This window comes from Callithrix jacchus, chromosome 19 (assembly GCF_049354715.1).
Source record: "Callithrix jacchus isolate 240 chromosome 19, calJac240_pri, whole genome shotgun sequence".
Taxonomy (NCBI): domain Eukaryota; kingdom Metazoa; phylum Chordata; class Mammalia; order Primates; family Cebidae; genus Callithrix; species Callithrix jacchus.
The window spans coordinates 33,522,114-33,545,609 of NC_133520.1; the positions used below are offsets into that span (position 1 = coordinate 33,522,114).

The 23,496-nt window shown below is 44.2% G+C and overlaps 1 long non-coding RNA gene across 2 annotated transcripts; it reads left to right on the forward strand.

The window, feature by feature from the left end:
- LOC103789303 (uncharacterized) lies at positions 1 to 22,445 on the forward strand. Of its 2 annotated transcripts, XR_008477897.2 has the most exons (7): positions 1 to 66; positions 18,247 to 18,399; positions 18,492 to 19,877; positions 20,472 to 20,518; positions 20,643 to 20,680; positions 21,547 to 21,599; positions 21,861 to 22,445. It is a non-coding gene; the product is annotated as an uncharacterized LOC103789303 (long non-coding RNA). The 2 variants fall into 2 exon arrangements; XR_008477896.2 differs by lacking the exons at positions 21,547 to 21,599; positions 21,861 to 22,445 and adding an exon at positions 20,954 to 21,089.
- The last annotated feature ends 1,051 nt before the right edge of the window (positions 22,446 to 23,496 follow it).

Sequence of the window (23,496 nt, forward strand, 5' to 3'; positions counted from 1 at the left end):
AGTGAGAGACGCTGCCTTTTCAACGCGGATGGCTCCTCCTGCTGCCGCTGCTGCCCCAGGAGACAGGTAAACATTCTGTGCAGGGTTGAGACTTCTCTTTCAGTTTCTTTCCTACTTGTCTGGAATTTGGGCTGACACAGTATAAAGTGGGCACTCGGTAGCCTAAAGGGATTAGAAAGCAAGACATCCCCCCCTTCCCTTGAACTGTTTTCTAGGGTGCTGGATGTCCCAAAGCCCCAAATCAATTACATCATCTGACAACTGCTTGTGTCAACCATAGGAAGGAACATTGTGGTTGAGGTATGCCTAAGGCTTATAGGAAAAGGCTTGAGCTGTAGGTTACCTTATGCTAAGCAGTGTGGGAACCTACAGGCAAATGTACACTGTTGGATGAATGTTCTCCGTCTGTTCTAGATACCAAACTAGAAACTGAGTCCCTTGTGGACAAACCCATGCTCTAATCTAGACTTTTTGGCTTCCCAACACCCAGCACAGTGGATGAATGTGGGGATTTGCCTATGTGTCTACACCTGTGCCATCGAGGGTGGTGAGCACTTGAAGTGTACTCCAAGTGTAAAATACACCCCAATTTTGAAGACTCAGTAGGAAAAAAGAACAAAAAATACCAATTTTTTTTGTGAACAAATTGATATAATGGCATTTTGATATATTGGGTTAAACAAAATGTACTGTTAAGATTACTGGCTGGGCTGGGTGGCTCTCGCCTGTGGCTCTCACCTGCAATATCAGCACCTTGGGAGGCTGAGGCAGGCAGATCACTTGAGGTCAGGAGTTGGAAACCAGCCTAGCCAACATGGTGAAACCCCTTCTCTACTAAAAATACAAAAATTAGCTGGGCGTGGTGGCTTGTGCCTATAATCCCAGCTACCTGAGAGGCTGAGGCAGGAGAAATGCTTCAGCCTGGGAGACGGACATTGCTGTGAGCCGAGTTTGCACCACTGCACTCCAGCCTGGGCAACAGAGCAAGACTCTGTCTCAAAAAAAAAAAGAAAAATACTGATACATGCTTCCTTTTACTTCTTAGGTGTGGCTACTAGAACATTTTAAATTACACATGTAGCTTGCGTTATGTTTCTATTGAAACATGTATTGTGCTGGCCTCCCCTCCCTCATCCTTTCTTGCTCCCTTTAACCTCTAATCAGACTAAAGATGCCCTTCTTGCTGAACATCTAAAGCGCTCAGAATCTTGTATTGGCCAGACTAAGATTTCCTGGGTATTTCATGTTTGTCCAATCACTGATTACCTTAGCAAATGTGCTGCTCATGTCATTTAAGCCTTCCCTGTAATTGTACCCTTTGTTCCAAGGTAAAAACAATCCAGGCTTGTAATCCCAGGACTTTGGGAGGCCGAGGCAGGTGGATTACCTGGGGTCGGGAGTTCGAGACCAGCCTGGCCAACATGGCAGAACTTTGTCTCTACTAAAAATACAAAAATTAGCTTGGTGTGGTGGTACGTGCTATACTCCTAGTTACTCGGGAGGCTGAGGCAGGAGAATTGCTGGAAGCTGGGAGGTGGAGATTGCAGTGAGCCAAAATCAAGCCATGGCACTCCAGCCTGGGGGTGACTGAGTGAGACTTCATCTCAAAAAAAAAAAAAAAAGAAAGAAAGAAAAGAAAAAAAGAAATCCAGGCAGCAGCAAGTAGGAGAGGGCCTAACTGTAACTGAGCAGCTAAGCTACCAGCTTTACAAATGTTATCTTCTTTAAACTTAGTTTCATTTGGTTAGGTAGGGAGTGTTTTCTCTGATTTTTTCAGATAAAGAACTGAGACTCAAGAGCTCTGATAACCACCCCAAATTACCACCTAGTAAGAGGCACAGGGTCAGGACTTGAACCCAGGTGCACTTGACTCAAAGGGCAAGATTTTCCCCGACCAGTAGCACGTGGCTTCATATTTTGCATAATTTGAGATGCATTCTACAGGGGTCCCCCCACTGATTTGTGTGTTCTATTAAACCTGCCTATGGAAGGGGCTCATTAAGGACACCATGTATGATTTATTCTTCATCATGGATTTCTAGGTGCAAGGAACAAGCCCATCCAGGTCTGGGAGCACCTGGGCAGATTCTAGTGCTGGCATGGTCCCGAATTTACTAAGTGCCTAGGACAGGTAGCTTCTCATCCCTATAAAACAAAGAGAACCCTACAGTCTGTGATCCTAAGCCTGTCGGGTGGGGAAAGAGGAAATTGAATTAGGCTGTCTTTGTCATTTTGTGTTTGTTTTAGAGATGAGGTCTCACTGTTGCCCAGGCTGGAGTGCCGTGTCTATCTGCAGGCGTGATCATAGCCTGCTGCAGCCTCCAGCTCCTGGGTCAAGCAAGCGTCCCGCCTCAGCCTCTCAAGCAGCTGGGACTACAGGTGTTCACCACCACACTTGGCTGCTCTCGTAGCTTAATCCCTAATGGGTTGCACCTGGAATTAGAGGAATTTTTTTCCTAAATACGAATTTAAAAAAAAAAATCTGAGAGCCTATTATTTCTTCATGTCAAAAATTTCTGTTGAATATGCTGAACATTAAATTCCAGGCAAGTGAGTTCATGTTGCGTGGGTGGTCAGAAAACCTCAAGTTCATTTTCAAGGATTAGGGGTCTTTTGATGGCTGCCCAGTCAGCAGGCGGTTTCCAGAGTGGCTTCACGCTGGTGCATGTCTTGGGAATTGTGATCTGGTATCATTGCTCTAATAGCTAGAAATCCTCATTATCTGTTTAGTGGATCAGAGACGAGAGCCAGATCCTTTAATAAGCCTGCTTATTAATCCTTCCTAAAAAGCCATGTTATTCGAGCAGCATGAAAGCTGGGACGCCCTTAGGAGCTCCCTCTTTAAGACTCTGACAGCCTCTTCCCTTTTCAAAACTGGATGTAAAGCGTGAATGGAGTCCAGCCTGGGGCTTTTCCCAACTGTGCTGATTAGTCCAAAGGCAGTGAAGCCCCCATGTGCACCCACAGCCCCACCCAACTCAGGCCTTACCCAAATTTCTTTATTCAATGCCTGCTGATTGCTGCTAAGAAGGCTTATGAAGATTAATTTTCCAAATGAGTTGCCATTTCTTGTTCCAAATCCTTGGAGGGTAAATTTAAGTGTCCTGCAGTAGTTAGATCTTCTAAATAGATTTTGGGCTGAATAGTGATTTTTATTTGTTCAGCTAGGCTGAGCCATACATTAATTCACTTCATCTTTGAGCCTGGATGTTCAAAAAACAAAATGGTGAGGGAATACATCCTTTATCTACTTCCCTTTGAAGTTTTGTTCTGGGGTTTGCAGATAGGATTGGGGAAAAGGGACAGAAGCAATTGCTATTAAGGCCTTGAGAACCTATTTCTTAGGCGCGTCTATTACCAGCAATGGCCTGCCTGCTGTTCCATGCATCCCGACTACTCCTAACACTGTGTGACCGTAAATAAAAGGAGAAAAAACATTTTATATGAACAAGGGCCCGATTGAGTTACTTCTGGAAAACAAACCCTCCAAGATCTCTCAACGTGTCAGCAGTGGAGATTGTCAAGGCATCTACGTGATCTTTAAACACATTTTTTTTCCTGTAAAAATCCATAAGAAAAGACCAATGGAGGATAAACTACCCTTGAGCAGCTTAAACGCGAAGAATAACATAAAGATGTTTTTCTGTAATTGCTAAAGCTTGTTATTTATTCCTCCCCTAATCCCCAAATCCACGACCTTAGAAAACAGGAGCTATGTCTGAAAAAACAAAGCAGAAATGACCTCAATCCTGACAAAGTTATAAGGACAAAGTTATCACCCTAGAGAACACTGTGGCACTTTTAGAGACTGCTGAGGGAAATTTACATAAACTTGTAATTAGGCTGAGAGCCTTTCAAAGCAGGGCTCTCAATCAATGCGGAATAAGGAGCCAACTCTTTGCTGACTTGCCATTCTTGCTGGGCCCTGTCACCTGCTCCTGAAACTGCTACAAGGGTTCTGCCCCCACTGAAGCACACAAGTGCCCATTCTGTAGTGGGAAAGCCAAAGGCGCCTTCCTTGGCTTTGCCCGTGTTGGCTACAGGGCTTGAAATCCGAAGGGATCCAGAGTGGCAGAGCAGGCCAGGGTGTGCTGGGTCTGCAGTAAACATGAGGAAGGGGATGGAGAAGGCGTGTGGGGAGAGGGCAGTTCCTGGGAGAGTGCACACTTTCACTGCCCCTAAAGGCACACAAGCCCTGGGTAGGAGGCTGCTGGGGGAAACGGCGGGTACTGGACACCCCTCCTCCCTCTGGGTGGTCCAGCGAGTTCTTCCTGAAAGTGGCCACACACACACACACACACACACACACACACACATCAACGAAAACAACCTGGAATGTCTAACGAGTGATGGAAAGCAGGTTGGAGAAGGGAATGAGGGGTTTGGAGCATCTGCTCTCACTTGCTCTCTTTCCCTTACATCCCTCCCTTTTACTTTACCTGTGGTTAACATCTATTCCGCACAAGGCTTTGATTTTCAAAATGAGCTACGCATAAAGTGACTCCAACAAGACTGAGTGCAGAAGATTAAGGGGACATTTACTGAGATGGGTTTCTATTTTAACACCCATCTCAGTAAATGTCAAGATAGTCTAACCCTTGCTCATCACATATCAAAATAGATCCATTGCAGAAAAAAAAAAGGCTAATTGCAGCGCCTCTCCGTTGACCTACATTCAAAGTAGCAGGCATTACTAGAAAAAGATCAGGGTGGCAAGATAAATTATGAGCTCTGTTAGGTGCAAGAAGAGATGTTCTGTAAACAGAAAAAAAAAAAAAAAAAAAAGAAAGAAGAGAAAAGAAAAACTCTAAGTGTTGTAAAAAGAAGTTTCACTGTCACAAGAATTTTGTTCCCCCAGGTGCTGCATTCACAGGCAACTTCCATTATTCTCAGGCTGCCTCTGGCAGTTCCTTTCTTCTCTCAACACTTGTTTTGAAAAACGAGCTTCACTTTTCAAACTTGTTTTCTCAGTACTGGGAGAGCTTAGCGTTTTCAACTCAGTCTCTTCCCTCTCCTAATTCCCTTTTTCTCCTTTCTTACTGGACCACGTCCTCTCTTTGGTTTTCAGCCTCTGGGAGGCAAACACTCCCAGGGGAGGCCAGTTCTCTCTGCAGCCTACTCTTTTTAAAATCTTTTCTCTCCTCTCATCTTTCTCTCTTTTAGCATGATATATAGTCACTGCAGAAAAATTAGAAAACAGAGCAGTGCGTAGCTCATGCCTGTAATCCCAACACTTTGGGAGGTGGGAGGATTGTTTCTACCAAGAAGTTTGAGGTCAGCCTGGGCAACATAAGAAGACTCCGTCTCTATTTTTATAATAAAATTAAATTTAAAAAAATTAGGAAATGCAGAGGTGTAATAATAAAGAATATTAAAATCACCAGGAATCTCAATGATAATTATACCCAGAGATAATTACTACTCTCATTTTGGCATTTTTCTCATGATGTAGACATGGAAATATGGCCATACTATATTGTTAAGTGGGGAAAGAGTGGACCGCATACACTAGCAAGCACACATTCACACAGCATGTTTATTTTGATGGAATATATTTGACATTCTGTTGGGTCATCTGCCTTTTCTTGACCCAACGATATGGTGTTAACATCTTTTCTTGTCAAGAAGTTTGTTTTCACAGTGACTTTAATGGCTAAATTGTATTCCCTCTCATGGATGTCCTACAATTTACACAACCAGCCCCCATTACTGGGTATCAAGGTTGCTTCTCAATTGCTGCTGTTGTAAATGACACTGTAGTCCCCCGCTTTACCCCTGGATCTTTGTGCACATTTTCTTAATAATGTCATTGGGATTAATTCCTCTAAGCCGAGTTGCTGAGTCAAAGAAGTTGCTTTTTTTTTTTTTTTTTTGAGATGGAGTTTTGCTCTGTTGCCCAGGCTGGAGTGCAATGGCATGATCTTGGCTTACAGCAACCTCTGCCTCCTAGGTTAGAGCTATTCTCCTGCCTCAGCCTCCAGAGTCGCTGAGATTACAGGCGCCCAGCACATTTTTGTATTTTTAATAGGCACAAGGTTTCACCATGTTGGCCAGGCAGATCTCAAACTCAAGTAATACACATGCCTCGTCCTCCTAAAGTGCTAGGATTACAGGCTTGAGCCACTGAAAGGGGAGACTCCCTCCTCATAGGCCTCCACCTCCTCCCTCCAGATGAGAAGGGTGAAAAGAGATAAAATACCAAAGAGCTTGAGTCCATGGTCAGGCAATTTGCTGATGCCACTGACCAGACCATAAAGAGGCCCAAGGACTGGGAAAATGACTCCCTTTTTGGTTCCCAGCATCTCTGCTATCTACAAGCCTTGAAAGAGTTGCAAAGAATGTATCACTCCCGGCCAGAGTTTGGCACTGGGTCACGTCCTCCACGTTTGCACAACCCAGCCTCCCTCCTGAAAATACCTCTGCCAACTAATAATTTACTGACTTTGTGTTGCTTCTGTAAGCCCCTCCCCTGCCTGTTCTTGCTTGCACTGCATATGAACTAGCAAATCAATAAAGCCAAAGGTTGTGAGGTCAAACATCCAGACCATGGACAATAACACAGTTTCATCTCTGCACTCCCTTTAGAGTTCTAAGCCCTTAAAAAGGGAAAGAAGCTGCTTCTCAGGGAGCTTGGTGGACAAGGCGTTAGCCCCCTACAGCTCCTGGCCGAATAAAAAGCCACTTCTTTTCTCAATTCGGTGTTCAAGAGGTTTGTTCCCCACCTCTCCTGCTACGCCACCATGCCTGGCCTTCATTGCTTTTTGATGCCCACCACCAAATTGCCCTTCAGAGAGATGGTAACAATTTGCCTTCTTGCTAGAAAGGATCTGTCTGCAGAACCTTCGCTGGGCTGAGCATTTAATTATTTTTTTAAAATAGTTTCAAATTGTTTTAATTTAATTTCTTTGGTTGTTAGAGTTGGAACTTCTTTAAAGAGATAGATATATTTGGCCATGTGCATGGGTCTTTCTTTCAATAAGAGCACTACAGAGCATCAGTCGGGTGCAGAGACTGGGCAGTCCACCTGGCTGCAAGGACAGGAGACACGGCTCCTCTCTGAAGGAGTGGCAGTCTAGGGAGGAAGGCAGACTGCAGGCGACGTAACAGATGACAGCTCTGTATGAGGAATGCTATGATTGCCAGTGGTGTGTGGGAGCCTCTCGCAGCCCTCCCGTGAAGGAGGGGGATGTAGAGGTGGGGCCGAGTGTGCACAGGCAAGAATGAGCCTGGGGCACTGAGAAACTACAAGAAGCCCAGGCTGGCTGCAGCATAAAGTGTAGAAGAGCACCGATGGGAGGTAGGCAGGACTCAGATCATGCCGGGCCTCTCATGCCTCGGTAGGCTTTGGACTGTATCCCGGGTGACTGGGAGACATCAGCCACTGTCAGGTGGATTCACACACAGTAATCACATGCACGAGGTAACAAGCACATAGAAGAGAACAGATGCTTTGCTGGCTGTCCTCTTGCCTCAGTCACTGTTTTGTTTTTGTTTTTCTTTTTCTTTTTGATGGAGTCTTGCTCTGTCACCCAGGCTGGAGTGCAGTGGCACGATCTTGGCTCACTGCAACCTCCTCCTCCTGGGTTCAAGAAATTCTCCTGCCTCAGCCTCCCAAGCAGCTGGGACTATAGGCATGTGCCATCACGTCCAGCTAATTTTTTGTATTTTTAGTAGAGAGGGGATTTCACTGTGTTAGCCAGGATGGTCTCAATCTCCTGATCTTGTGATCCAACCGACTCGGCCTCCCAAAATGCTCATCCTCCTGAGTAGCTGGGATTACAGGTGTGGAATGTCATACCTCACTAATTTTTATATTTTTTTAGTAGACATAGGGTTTTGCCATGTTGGCTAGGCTAGTCTTGAACTTCTGACCTCAGGTGCTCTGTCACCCAGGCTTGAATACACGATCATGGCTCACTGCAGTCTCAACCTCCTGGGCTCAAGCAATCCTCTGCTCTCAGCCTCCCACGTAGCTGGGACTACAGGCGTGTACCAACATGCCTGGCTAATTTTTAAATTTTTGTGTAGAGACAGGGTTTCACCATGTTACCCAGGCTGGTTTTGAACTCCTGAGCTCAGGCGATCTTCCTGCTTTCCAAAGTGTTGGGATTACAGGTGTGAGCCGCTATACCCTGTTATATGAACTAGATTTTCAAAAGCAACTTCAGGATTTTAGTTTCTCTTACACCAATGCTTCATCACTATCATTCTTCCTAGTCTGTTTCTCAATTTCAATCGTATATTTTTAATGGTGGCAGAAGCTCATCTTTATCATAATTTCTCAATTTATGCATGTCATCTAGAACACTGAAAAGACCATGATATTCTCTGAGTATCATAAACCTTTCTTTTAAAGAGATATTATTGCTTCCAATATAGGAAAAAATTAATTTTGCTATTGACCTTCAGATTGTAGAAGGGCTAGGTGGTATGAGTCACAGTAAAATGAGTCTTCTCTTTCCTTTTTCTGGTAACTTCTATTTTGGAGAAGTTGGCATCAATGTCATGAGACTACAATTTATTTAGCATCAATAACATGTATTTCCTAAGCGTGGTTTAAGGAACTGGATTAAACTTCATTTTTTCCCAACAGCTTCTTAATCTTACTGACATTTTCAAAGATATTAGGTACATTGGCTTTAATTTCTGCTTATTTTGATATATATTTTGTCATAAATTTTACTTAAAATATTATGCCAAATTAGTGCTGAGCAAATATATTTAAAAGTATATATTTTCTAAAGTATAGCTTTGGCTTATGTTTTAGATCATTATTATCTTTAAATTTTATTTTATTTGAAAGTAGACACAAGAGTTTCGCTATGTTGACCAGACTGGTCTTGAACTCCTGGCCTCAAGAAATTCTCCCATCTCAGCCTCCCAAAGTGCTGGGATTATAGATATGAGCCACTGTGCCCAGCCTAGAATCTTATTATTATTATTAATATCAATGATTTGTAAAAGAATGTGCCATGTCTCTACTTGACTTTTTTTGGTCACAATGCTTTCAAATCTACTTTTCTATCATCTATTTGGCAGTAGTCCTGATTTTATGTTTGATTACTCTGTTTTCATTACTCTCCAAAGTTTTGCTGAAGACAAACAGTTCTTTGGTGATATAATAGGATTCAATGTTGCCAAAAGGACTTTTTTGTTGTTGTTATTGTTGTTGAGACAGTCTTGCTGTGTCACCCAGGCTGGAGTACAGCAACTTCTGCCTCCCGGGTTCAAGAGATTTTCCTGCCCCAGCCTCCAGAGTAGCTGGGATTACAAGCACCTGCCATCATTCCTGGCTAATTTTTGTATTTTTAATAGTGACAGGGTTTCACCATGTTGTCCAGGCTGGTCTTGAACTCCTGACCTCAGGTGATTCACCCACCTTGGCCTCCCAAAGTGCTGGTATTATAGCATGAGCCACTGTGCCTGGCCAGAACATTTTAATATTTTACTCACTATTGACTCTAAAGAATAGGCAGCCATAGAATCTTCTGGGGACTTATGTTGAAATCCATTATGTTTGTCATAATTTTTTTCATCTTTGCTGAATCACTGCTCCCTCAAATCATTATAGCCTAGATTCAGTGTTTTTGTTGGTGATGGTCTACCAAAAACCTAAATAATCCTCCAGCTGCATCATTTACTGTAGGAAAAAATAATAATTTTTACATATAGATATATTTGCATCCTGAAAATTTACAAATCTAAAACTAACTGTCAACTGTTCCACATGATTTACATCTGGAAATGTACCCCAAGTTATGTAACTGTGTGATATTCAGCATTGCTTACAAGGCCTAAAATGATTTCAGTCAACAGATCTGCTGTGTTTTAATTATTTGGTTTTACTTTTCATCTGCTAAATTATGTGTTCATGTTATTTGGTGTTTATACAAATATATGATATCTAATGTTTGTACAATAGTATACAAGTATATGTTTATATATACAAATATATTATATATTGGAAATATACAAGTGTATATTTGTATATTGTAAATTCTATTAAGCTTCTATGCTTTTTGTAAATGAAGAAAATTCCTGTTATTATACTGCTTATATGTTTTCATAGGTAATCCTCTGAATGCTAGATATTGTCTTGCCAACACAGAATTGAGTTTATTATGTGTTCAATGTAATATTTTCCTCATCATATAGAGTCCGTTTTGCAGCATTGATAATTATGTATTTCTAATCAGTTTTGAAATTTGATTACTTAGCATCCTATTGATGTTCATTTCAGATTCTTTATGTTTACGAAAAAGCGTGCTAAGTGCTGTACAATCTTGGCATTCTTTCCTATTTTCCAGGTGATTTTTTGTTCTCTAAGAGCTGGCAAAATACAGAGTCCTTTGAAGTATAATAAAGTAATCAGAATCTAGTCATTATTATTTCCCCTGACCATTTGCAAAAAATTTGTGTCCTTTATATTTCCAAAAACTTTCAAGCTGTATTATCTTTTGTAAAGAGCAAATAATTTCTTACCTGAGGGGAATCATTTTCGGCAAGAACATGCCTTTGTTTCCTATTCAAACTACTTGTCCATGTGTGTGAACTCTTTGTACTTTAAAAGTTAGTTTTTCTTGACATTCATTGATTATGACTGACAATTGAACTAAAAGGTAACTTTGCACCTCACATTTCTGTGACACATTCGCTGAAACAAACAGCCCTAAACTCTCTATTTTCTTTTGGGATTCCACCTTTTTCTCCCTAAATTTATTTAACAGTCCAAATAGTTTTATTTTGCTTTTTATCTAGACAGCTTTTCATTTTTCGATTTTAGTTTTTTTTCTTTTCAATATTCTGGGAGACAAATATTATATTAGCTTATTAAGTGTTAAAGAAATATTATTAAAACATACTAGTAGTTTATCCTAGAACTTAAAACTTTAAAAAATATAATATATAATAAGCCATGAAACTTTACTAGCAGTTAGTTAACTTTTCTCCTGAAGAAATTTCCTTTAACAACCCATAAACAATCGCTGCGATATAATGAACAATTCGTGACATAGTAGTCTCTAATTTATGAATATAAAATAATTACTTTATGAATATATAATGGCCTGTGATCATTAATTACCACAACAGTGAGTTATGCAATAATAAAAATCTGCAGATCTAAATTAGAAATTCAGAGCTCCCATTCAGGCAGACAATATGAACTGTGGTGCAGAACTTCACATTTAGCCAATAAACAAATACTAATACAGGATTAAAAAAATCAGATATAAATCAAAACGAGAGTTGGAAAAGCGACTTCTTGTTTGGAAGCACTAGTTGCTGTGGCCCTGGCTACTGAAACCAACATCTTTGTCAAACACATCCTGCTTCGACTTACGAAGTAAATGTCAACCCTGTTAGAAAGCCTATTTCCATTTGAAAGAAAATTATCATAAAAAATTATTTTAGCTGGGTGTGGTGGCTCACGCCTGTAATTCCAGCACTTTGGGAGGCCAAGGCAGGAGGATTGCCTGAGCTCAGGAGTTCAAGACAAGCCTGGGCAACACAGTGAAACCCTGTCTCTACTAAAATTCGAAAAATTAGCCAGGCATGGTGGTGTGCGCCTGTAATCCCAGCTACTTGGGAGGCTGAGGCAGCAGAATTGCCTGAACCTAGGAGGCAGAGCTTGCAGTGAGCCGAGATTGTGCCACTGCACTCCAGCCTGGGTGACAGAGCAAGACTCTGTCTCCAAAAAACAACAAAAAAAGGATTTTTGTTAGAAAAGACATTTTATTGTTATTTGCCAGAAAATTATTGTAATAAGAATATGTCACCTACGTTTAGAGTCAGCAGTTAAATAAAAATGTGAAACGACTTCAACATGATGAATCTATGATGTGGATAGTTTCTTCAGAAGTTATGCCCTTGAGCAATAAACAACCTGAGCAACTGTCCTTAGCTACTCCAAAATTTACATGGTCATTACAGCTAATAAAAATAATATAGAAACAATCTGTGTAGTAAATGGAAGTAGTCTAAGGGATTGTGAGACCTCTGTTTGGATGCTGGTTTTGTTGTTTGCTAATTGTGACCTTAAACAATTCACTTATCACTCAGTTACCTCAGCTACAAATAGGGATAAGTATGTTTCATCCTTCATACTGCTGACTGGAGGTCACATGAAATATCCCCAGTTCTGAGTAGTCAATGAAATCATGAGATGTACATAAAGTCTCCATTTTGCACTTGTTAAAAATGTGCTTGTGGCCGGGAGCAGTGGCTCACACCTGTAATCCCAGCATTTTGGGAGACTGAGGCTGGTGGGTCACTTGAGGTCAGAAGACTACCCTGGCCAACATGGTGAAACCCTGTCTCTACTAAAAATACAAAAATCAGCTGGGCATGGTGGTGGGCGGCTGTAGTCCCAGCTACCCAAGAAACGGAGGCAAGAGAATTGCTTGAATCTGAGAGGCGGAGGTTGGTTGCTGTGAGCTGAGATAGCACCAGTGCACTCCAGCCTGGGCGACAGAGTGAGACTCTTGTCTCAATAAATAAATAATAAATCAATAAATAAAAATGTGCTTGCTTAAAAAAATTTTCAGTTGAATGAAGGATATGTACAGTGCCAGTAAAGGATGGTAATATGGGATCAGTTCCTGTGAAGTCACCTGTGGACAGTTCTGGCTTCACATGTTCCCTGGTGCTCTTTTGTAGGAGTCCAAGAGGCTGACAGTTTAATTTTCTTAGGAAGTCAAATGTCAAGGCACTTGTTTAACGTTTGCAAATAAGCTGCTGTGCAAAACAAAAACCCGATGGTGATCTTTAAAGCAACCCCAACCCATAAATGTCTCAGTAATAAACTTCAAGATGACACAGGGTTTCTATTTTGAGAAATGAAATTCTGCAAAAACAACCAGAAAAACACTGAAAGTCCTAGAAATGCTGAGACTACTGGCTTCAGAGGAAGCCAGGAGGAAGTGTGCCCAGACATCCTCCTCCCCTCTGCTCCTGATGGCTCCACTCGTTTATGGCAGCACATATGCGGCCAGCCTGGAAAAGAGCAAAGGGAGTGTATCCAAGTTCTCATTCATTCCGTGAGCATCTATTGCGGCCTGCTGTGTTCCAGGCACTGGCCTAGGATCTGGGGAGATAAGTGAGATCAGATATGATCTCAGTCCACGCTGGGCTCTTGAAGTCTAGTTCCTGTACTGTCTTTATTGCCCTCTGTCTTCCCCGGAGGAACAGAAATGGTCGTTCTCAAATAGTGATGTGTCAGGTGGACAGCAATCTCTTGGACGCAAGAAATCCCCCCCAGAACCTCCTGGCTGGCAGTGCAGCCGCTGTGTAGAAAGGCTCTACCAGAGGGGCAGCCTCCTTCTGCATCCTAGGTAACAGCCTCCCTTTCGCCCTCAGGGCTCCCTCTCTTAGTAATGACTTCAGATGTTCCTCGAAGGAAAAATGGCTGCCTGTTCCAACTGCCATGCCTTCACTCCAAGCACCCTCCCACCTTGGTATAGCTACAGCCTCAGCACTGCCCATAGGAATCCTTCTAAACATCTGTAACCACAACAAATGCCACCTCCTCCATGCAGTCTTCCCTCATCAGTCAAGTTAGAAACAACCTGCTCCTCTTTTCTGATCCAGTAGCCCTTTCTTCGTACATCTTTTTAGCTCTGATTATACATCTACCTTTTGTTACAGTAGCGGCTCTTTTCCTTGCTAGACTGGGGTGGGTGTGAGCGTGGGGTAGCACTCTCCAGATCCAGGGCCCGTGTCTCATTCTTCCCTATCCTTGCAACCTGTCTCACACTGCTAAGGACATACCATGTGCTAAAAAAAATAAAAAAAAAAAAAAAATTGACTGGATTGGATTTGTTTTCTTTGATTTTAGCTGCCCAGAACTAGATTGATCAATCTCCGCAGTGACATTCTTACATCATGGGTCCATGAACTGTTGTTACTTTTTATTTCATATTTGTGAGTCTTTGTTCTCCATTGCCATCTGCTCCACCCTCCCCACTCCTGTTATAGACACACTCTCTTGTTTTATTAAAGTGTGACCTTCGAATCTACCTTCCATAATGTTATTTGCACACTTGTGTAAGCTTGAGTGATACTTGGCATTGTTGGGATTGAATTTGCCTTTGGCTGAGGGAATGAAACACCTCCACTGGAATTTCAGGCACCAGCACCTGCAAGGAAGTGTTTTGAGGCAGCCACTCTTGGAATCACAGCAGGAGATAGTCAGCAGCTTAGTCTGGGGTGGGCTTATCCAGCTTCTGCTTCCTCTCCAGGCTCCTCCTTTTTCTCCAGGATCCCCCAGCCTCAGAGTCTTGTTCCCTCATGCCTGGACTCTGCTGCACTGCCAGCCAGGAGGTTCTGGGGGGAATTCTTGCGTCCAAGAGATTGCTGTTCTGACACATCACTCTTTGAGAACGCCCATTTCCGTTCCTCCTGAATCTTTTGGCTTGCACCCCTGGATGTAGCATAGAACATTGTTGGCAAAAGCTCCTGTCTTGCCCTATGGTGAAGAGATGCCATAAGTCCTCAGACCAGCAGCTCTCGAACTCGTTGGCCTCCCTGTACACGCTGAAAAATTACTAAGGAGCCCAAAACACTATTCTTTATGTGGTTTATACCTATCTACATTGACCACATTAGAAATTAAAACTAAGAACATTTAAAAATATTAATCTAATCCCCTTAGAAAATAGTACTGAAGTCATTACATCTTAAACATAACACTTTTTATGTAATATAATTGTATTTCCCAAAGCATAGACAATTTAGTGAGGAGAGAGCACTGTTTTATGCTTGTACAAATCTCATTATTCATACCTAGCTCAGTAAAAGACAGCTGAGTTCTCAGGTCTGTGTTTGCACTCAGTCTCTTGCCATACCACATGTCATGTAAACTTTGGAAAACTCCACCGTAGACCTGAGAGAGACCGAGAGTGAAAAACGCAGCTAGTATCTTAGTCTTTTTAAGAAAGTGGTTTTGACCTCATGAACCCTCTGAAAAGATCTCTGGAACCCTCAGGGGGTTCCTGGACTACTTTGAGAACTGCTCCCTTAGCTCGTTGGTTTCTTAACGACAAGGCCATTTTCTTTTTTTATATATATTTAATTTTTTAATTATTATACTTCAAGTTCAGGGGTACATGTGCAGATCCTGCAGGATTGTTACATAGGTATACACACGCCATGGTGGTTTGCTGCCTCCATCCCCCCCCATCACCTACATTAGGTATTTCTCCTAATGTTATCCCTGCCCAATCTCCCAACCCCCTGCTATCCCTCCCCAGCCCCCCACCCCCCAACAGAGCCCAGTGTGTGATGTTCCCCTCCCTGTGTGCATGTGTTTTCATTGTTCAACACCCATTTATGAGTGAGAACATTTGGTGATTGGTTTTCTGTTCTTGTGTCAGCTTGCTGACAATGACGGTTTCCAGATTGATCCATGTCCCTGCAAAGGACATGAACACAGCCTTTTTTATGGCTGCATAGTATTCCATGGTGTATATGTGGACAAGGCCATTTTCTATTCATCCATACGGACTGGGTTTTATTTTTTTTATGTATTTGTTTTAATGTAAAGACCAGTGTAATAGGACAGCCTGGGTTTTAAACAGACTATAGTTGGAACTCAGTAACCTTGCTTGAATTGTTTGGAAATGTCTGTGTCATGAGTTTATTGCTCCATAGTCATCATCCAGGGAGATGCTACACTCACGCTGGTGATGCTGCTGTTGCTGAAGGCGTCTGGACTCCCCCTGGAGGTCGGCCTCTGCAGAGGGCGTCTGGACTCCCCCTGGAGGTCGGCCTCTGCAGAGGGCGTCTGGACTCCCCCTGGAGGTCGGCCTCTGCAGAGGGCGTCTGGACTCCCCCTGGAGGTCGGCCTCTGCAGAGGGCGTCTGGACTCCCCCTGGAGGTCGGCCTCTGCAGAGGGCGTCTGGACTCCCCCTGGAGGTCGGCCTCTACAGAAGGCGTCTGGACTCTCCCTGGAGGTCGGCCTCTGCAGAAGTTGGTAGTTCTGCTGAATATCCGCAGTGATGTCCTATCTTTGTTCTCTGAGGAGCATTTTGATTTTCAGAAACAGCCAGAGTGAAATCTGATATTGAATATGAGTATCACATTGGGTAACACTGTAATTTGGATGTGTAAAAAGAAATGCTGACTTCTTCAAACTCGGATTGCAAACCTCCTGTGACAGCCACTTCTCTAATTTTACACATATATTTACACCTGTGCAAATGATGTTTGCGACAGCTTAACAATTCCGTCATCATTTCAAGAGTAAAAACTGGAAACAATAGAAATGACTACTAGGTTAAAAACTGTGAGCAGCCACAGAACAGAGCACTCTGAAGTGGAAAAAAGGAATGAGAAAGTTCTGTATGTATTGATAATAATTAACTCCTAGATATATTAAGTGAAAGAGCAAAAGGCAAAGCAATGTATGTCGTCTGCTATCATCTGTGAGGAAGGAACCTGGATGGTGCGTGTGTCTGTGCATCTCTGTGTTTGTGTATCTGTGTGTATCTGTGTGTTTCTGTGTGTGTGTGTCTGTGCATCTCTGTGTTTGTGTATCTGTATGTTTCTGCGTATGTATGTCTGTATGTCTATGTGTCTATGTGTGTGTATCTATGTGTCTGTATGTGTGTGTGTCTGTGTGTCTATGTGTATGTGTGTCTGTATGTCTGTGTTTGTGTGTCTGTGTGTGTGTACGTGTCTGTATGTGTGTGTGTCTCTGTGTCTATGTGTGTGTATCTGTATGTCTGTGTGTTTGTGTGTCTGCGTGTCTATGTGTGTGTATATCTATGTGTCTGTATGTGTGTGTGTGTCTCTGTGTCTATGGTGTGTGCCTGTATGTCTGTCTGTTTGTGTGTCTGTGTGTCTATGTGTTTGCTCATGTACGCATAAGGTACACAATAAATCCGGCTGGCTGGTTTCCTCCAGAGAGGAGAACTAGATGGCTGGGGTCAAGAGCAGATAAGCAGCTTCTCTAGGACTAGCCCTTTGTACCTTTCGAATTCTAAAACCACCTGAATGTGACCTAATGAAACAAAAACTTAAAAAGTCCCACACTGAAAAGATTATGATCTACTCTCCTTACAAAATCAAAAATAGAAATAATTTTTAACACTTAGAAAACCTATTCTCTAAAAGAATTCTGAGTATTCCCTGGCCAATAGCATAATTGATAGAAGAAATGTACAATGTACCAGGTGACATGTGGAAGTGACGACAGAAAGGGGCAAGGACGGGTGCTTATGAAAAGACTGGTCTTTTTCCTGGTCACGTCTTGTTCATCTTCTCATCCTTGCTTCATTTCACAAATAGGGGAATTGATTCCAGGCAGGTGATGTGACTCACCCATGTCACCTGGGCTCTTGGTTCCAATGTCTTGTTAGAGAGGGGATTTCCGGGCTGCTCCTGCAGCTTTCTTTGCTAGGATGTGGTAGGAGTGGAGGGAGGAGACGGTGGCAGTTCCTCTTTCACTTGGCCTTAAGCGTACCTCCCTTTTCGCCTCTCACCCTGAGCAGGGGGTGGCAGCTGAGGCCGGTGAACACCTGTGGTGGTGGCTGTGGGACAGCATCTTCCCCTGCTCTTTCTCTTCCTTCTTCCCCTTAGTCACCCACACGAGGCAGGTGTTTCATAAGCACGTGTTCTCTTTTTCTGAAACTGACATTACTCAGTTCAACATCTTCTACTTTAACAGAGTACTTTGGGCTATTTGAAATCAATTTCTCCTTCAAAGGATAAAGATTTGACATCAATGAAGAGGTTCAAAAGTCTGTGGTGTAGGCTTCCCAAAATTCCGGCAGAGGTCAGGTGACACTGACTTTTATAAAGGTGTCTTTGGCATTTACTTATTCATTCATTTATTGAAGAAATGCATATTGGACCTATTCATTGCATGAGGCACTTTCTAGGCAGTTTGGCCAAAACAGATAAGGGCTCTGTTCTTATGAAGCTCACATTCATATGAGAGGCTGACAATAATTAAGTAAACACATAAATGATCAGGGTAACTTCAGATACTAATAGATGAGAGGAGGATGTGACAGACAGGGCTGGGGAGCCACCTTCGCACTTGTGCTGAATTCTATCTGAAGATGCCTTCACCAAGAAAGAGGTGCTGTCTCCATGGCCTTTGAGGCCTTCCCCTCCAGTGGTGAGAATTTCACCATCTCCCCATCTGACAGGAATGAAAAACAGGGAGGGGAAGAGGGGGGCCAGCTCCCTGAGTCCTGTGTTTACCAGCTGCTTCTAAATACCTCTGAGAAACTCTGCTTCTAGCTAAGGGGACCTACTTCTCTCGGGAATCTCAATACTTGGAACAACAACCTCCTGGATGAACTCTTTGGCAAAATGAATTGGACCAACTGTAAGTTCCAGGACTCGAGAACCAGCAATGCTTCCCTGACAATCCCACCCAATGACCCTGCTCAGGTAAGACCCGCTATAAACCAGACCAATACACAATTGTTATTCCTGTTTTTTGTTTGTTTGTTTTTGTAACAGGGTCTTGCTCTGTCATGCAGGCTGGAGTATAGTGGTGTGATCCTAGCTTACTGCAGCCTGGATTTCCCTAGCTTAAGTGATTCTCCTGTCTCAGCCTCTCAAGGAGCTGGGACTACAGGCATGTAGCAGCACACCCAGCTAATTTTTTTTAAAGTAGAGACAAGGTTTCTCTACATTGCTCAGGCTGGTCTCAAACTGCTGAGCTCAGGCAGTCCTCCTGCCATTACTTCCCAAAGTGCTCAGATTGTAGGCGTGTCACTGCGCCCAGCCCGTTATTACTGTCTGATCACTGAGTTCTCAAACAACTCTGTGAGGTAGATATTCACGTTCTGTCCATTTCACAGATGAGGCTCAGAAAGGTTAAGTGTTTGTCTTATGATCGCAGTTAGGAAGCACCCGAGACCCAGGTCAATGGACTTTAAATCTCAGGCTCTTTTATAACATCATTCTTTGTTCTTCTCTCCTCTACCCACCTCCTCTGCCTGCCCAGGATAGGTACTTGCCTTTCTGGCCCTAGATGGACACATCATGCTATCTCCCCCTTGATGTAAACAGGTGTGCTGTACTCCCGCCAGCCTTCCCCAGCTGGGGACCCAAGTTCCCCTCTCGTTGCTCAGGGCTTATGTGTGTCATCTGCCACACTCCACTCCCCCACACATCATGCCCTGTGACTTGGTACCTCATCTTGCGTGATTCATGGCTGGTACCATGGGCACTGGGAAGGTCTGGTTTCCAAGACCCCTTTCTACCCTCCATCCAGTAGCTGTCAAAGGCAAACCTGGTGAGGTCAGCTATCTCACTCAGAAGAGGGACAGGGACAAAGGCAGAAAGGAAGTGAGCTATTAGGATATCCAGCAGAATTCCATCTGGCCTTGGTGCCCCCAAAGGCTGTAATGCTTGGCATTTGTATTCCCAGATGCTATTTATCCAACGTGGGTAGTAAATTGTCCTAGTGATCCAGTGGGTTCCCTCCAGCCCACTTTAGCAGTAGTCTCTGCATTGTGCAGCCAGCTCCCCAAGACATGTGGCCTGAAAGGTGCTACCTGCTATAAGGGCTGAATTAATGCAGCTCCACTTTATGGGAAAAAACAGGAAGGGGGCCAGGCATGGTGGCTGGCGCCTGTAATCCCAGCACTTTGGGAGACCGAGGCAGGTAGATCATGAGGTCAAGAGTTTGAGACCAGCCTGACCAACATAGTGAAACCCTGTCTTTACTAAAAATACAAAAATTAGCCAGGTGAGGTGGCACGTGCCTGTAATCCCAGCTACTCAGGAGGCTGAAGCAGGAGAATTGCTTGAACCCTGGAGGTGGAGGCTGCAGGGAGCCAAGATTTCAGCCTGGGCGACAGAGAGAGACTGTCTCAAAAGGAAAAAAAAGAAAGAAAGAGGAAGAAGCCTGAATGCAGGTAAGGGAGCTTTGGGCTTTGGGTTTGGAGTCAAAATGTGGACTCCAGCACTTGCCTCAGACAAGTGCCTTTCTCTGAGATTCCTCACCTATACAATGGGAGGGTTTAAGATTCCTTCTACCTCTGAGAATCTGCACACAGAATATGGCTGGAGAGGGGATGAGTTTTGTGTCTCCTTCCCTCGAGGTGGGGGGAATTCTTTCCCAGTGTGAATAATTCTCCTCTTCCCCACCAAAGCATGGGCAGGCTCTCAGACCTGCCACCTTTCCCTCATTGTAGCTCTAGTGGCCTTGCCGATGTCCTGATTCTGTCAACCCCTTTCACATGCCCCTCCACAAACATCCTGGTTATCTTATTTCTTGGACCTCCTGTTGTATCTGCTAACCCTCAGTAAGAATGGTAGCGCTCTGGAGTGAAACGATCACATGGAGGCAGCAGAATGTAGTGTGTATGAACACACGGCTTAAAGTCAGAGAGACGCAGGTTTATGTCTAAACTCTGCCACTTACCAGCTCTACGACCCTAAGCAAGTCTGATCCCCAAGAGCTGTTTTTCTTTACTGTATAATGGAAATAATGATTATTTCTATCTCAGGTCTATTTGTGAAGATTAAGCAAGATAAAGAACGTGCCCAGGATATAGTAAGTTCACAATAAACAATAGCTAATATTACCATTCAGCATTCTGTAGAGCTCATTTGCATATGTGTTCAAGAATTACCTTGTTATCTCTTTGATATTACTTTCCTCTCCTTCCCTTATGCAGAGAACATCACCATTCTGAAGCACTGCAGGACTCAGCAGGTGGGTGAGAGAACGGCTAGACCCGTGAAGGAGGAAGGTGGGCTCCTGGGGAAGGGATTTGTGGGGATGGATGTGAGTGGGGCCATGGCTATGGAGGCTGGAGTTGGGGAGAGGGGCTAACATGGAGGCAGGAGATGGTTGGCCATTAAGGAGGTGGGAGCTTGGAAGTGGGAGAGCCCCTATAGGGGCAAGGAGGCCCCAGGGCACTTTTCTGGATGCCAAAGCCAGCCAGAGCAGCTGATGGTCCTCATTTCCCTTGGTTGCTTCCCTCAGCCTAAGCACAGTGGCCACAGCCCTTTCTGGCTCCTCCACTGTGGTGGCCCTCATCTTGCTCCCGGTGGGTCTTTTGTTCATGACCCTGAAGAAATGGAGGCATGAGAATGAGTTGAACAAGTTGGCGGTGGAACTGGGAATGAAGAGAGCTGAAACTGGGGGCAGACATGGGGGTGTCTTCAGCCTTGTGAGGGGAGTACTGGGAGGGTAATGTGAAGGAGATATGAAGATAAGACATCTTATCTTCAATTGCTGGGGACTCTGTACACAGCAATAAGACTTACTCATCACACAAGTTCTCCATGCTGAAAACCATGTATAGTAGAAGCCTTCTGCATATATGCTTATGGCCTACACGCCTCAGCTAAGAGAAATATTGATGCCCAATAATCTCTTCTAAATAATAAACAAAATTATAGAGAGTGCTCATTTCCCCTGTGTCTTCTTGGAAATTTAACTTAGTCTCAGAGGCCCAATGGTCTGAGTGTGGTGGATTTTGCATTTCAGATTTAAGCCCTAAATTTAGCAAACAACCAAGTAAAGATGGTTATTAACCTAACTCAGACTGACTCTGAGTTCATCAATTTTTCTAGGACTATTTAAGAAACAACTGAGGCATCAGACAGACTTTCCCCACAAGTCCTCGGTAAGGAGCTAGTCCAGTCGCACCTAGAGGGGGGCTCCTGGCCTTCTTGCTGCTTCCTAGCTAGACCCCACACAGAGGGTGGTGGGATGAGGCGGGGGACAGACCTGGAGGAACTATTTCTGAAAACTGGGATTTAGGGCTTTCACACAAGAACTCAGCGCTCTACCAGCTGCCCTGTAGGGACAGCCCAGTGCCTGGTTTTGTCTCTGGAAGTCCCTGGTGCCCAGCCATCTGCTTCTAACCAGGGTTCTCTCTCTAAAGGATCTTTCCTGCCACGCCAATGCCATATTTTCCAACGTGATCAACCTGGCCCCCCAGAAGGGGGACGACTTTGCTGTCTACACTAACATGCCTCCTTTTCATCGCCCCAAGAGGACATCGCCAGACCAAGTGGAATATGCCTTCATTGTATTCCACTGACGGGAAGCCAACGAGATGCTCAGAGCAGGGGTCAGGCCTGGCCCCAGCTGGATCTTGGCATAGCCTTTGCTTTATATTTATGTGTGTATGATTTAAAAAAAAATACATAGGCCGGGCTCGGTGGCTCACGCCTGTAATCCCAGCACTTTGGGAGGCCGAGGCAGGCAGATCACGAGGTCAGGAGATAGAGAGCATCCTGGCCAACATGGTGAAACCCTGTCTCTACTAAAAACACAAAAATTAGCTGGGCATGGTGGCATGTGCCTGTAATCCCAACTACTCAGGAGGCTGAGGCAGGAGAATCACTTGAACCCGGGAGGCAGAAGTTGCAGTGAGCCGAGATTGTGCCACAGCACTCCAGCCTGGGTAACAGAGTAAGACTCCATCTCTAAGTACAATAATAATAATAAAACATATTCTGATGGAGGTGGATGGCTGGACATTTCTTCTAACTTACCAGAATTGAAGTACCGTTCTAATAGAAAGGAGCGGCATACGAGAGACACAGGTCATGCTCATCCAGACCTCCCCCAGCCGCAGAGGCAGGCTCCTGACGCAGACTGGCCAACAAAGAAGCCCTTCGAGCTCTTGCCCCTCCTGAGGCAAAAGGGCTGAGGAGGGGGATTCAGACATTGCAGGCCCAGCTGCTTTTGTCTCTCCAGTCTTGTCCCTCAGGAGTTAATACCCCATGGGAGTCAATTTAGGAGTCATGCTCAGTCTATGATCACATGCACGGATGACTGCCTCATGCAACTGCACAATACAATTGCTGGACAACATGCCAGGTGTGGGAGAGGAGGCATATGGGGGCTGCTGGGAAGTGCTTCTTATTGAGGGACTTGGTGAGCTCCCAGGAAGCATGGGGGCCACCTGAGAAAGGAGGCTGGGAAGGAGTGCCAAGCAGGAAGTGGGCTGCGTGTCATCACTGGTCAGGGACAGCTCCTGTGGGAACTGTGGTAAATGCCCAGAACTTTACAGTTGATTCACTCCTTCTTTTCGTCATTCACAAACACTTATTAAGCATTTCCATGATCTAGGGCCTGGGAATTCGGCAGTGAACCCAGCAGACAAAGCCTTATCCTCATAGAGCTTACCTTCTAGAATGAACAAAGAAGCATATACACAAAATGTCAGATGCTGGGATGTGCTATGGGAAATTAAGCAAGCATTCCCGACCCTCCACTTCCGTGCCAGAGGTGAGAGCGGGTTGCTAGTTTGTATCAGGTGTTCAGGGAAGGCCTCACTGACTTTCAACCTAAAGAAAAAAGTAAGAGTGTGAGACCTGTTGCTAAATAGGGGAAGAGCATTTCAGGCATCAGGAACAGCAATGCGGAGGCCCTGAGGTAGACGTGTACCCGACATGGTCAAAGGGAAGCGAGGAGGTGAGTGTGTCTGGGGTGGAGCTGGGGGTGGCAGGGGTCAGAGCAACGATGTAGAGCGAGTCAGGGTTCTTCACTCTCAGGAGAGGGCTTGGAAA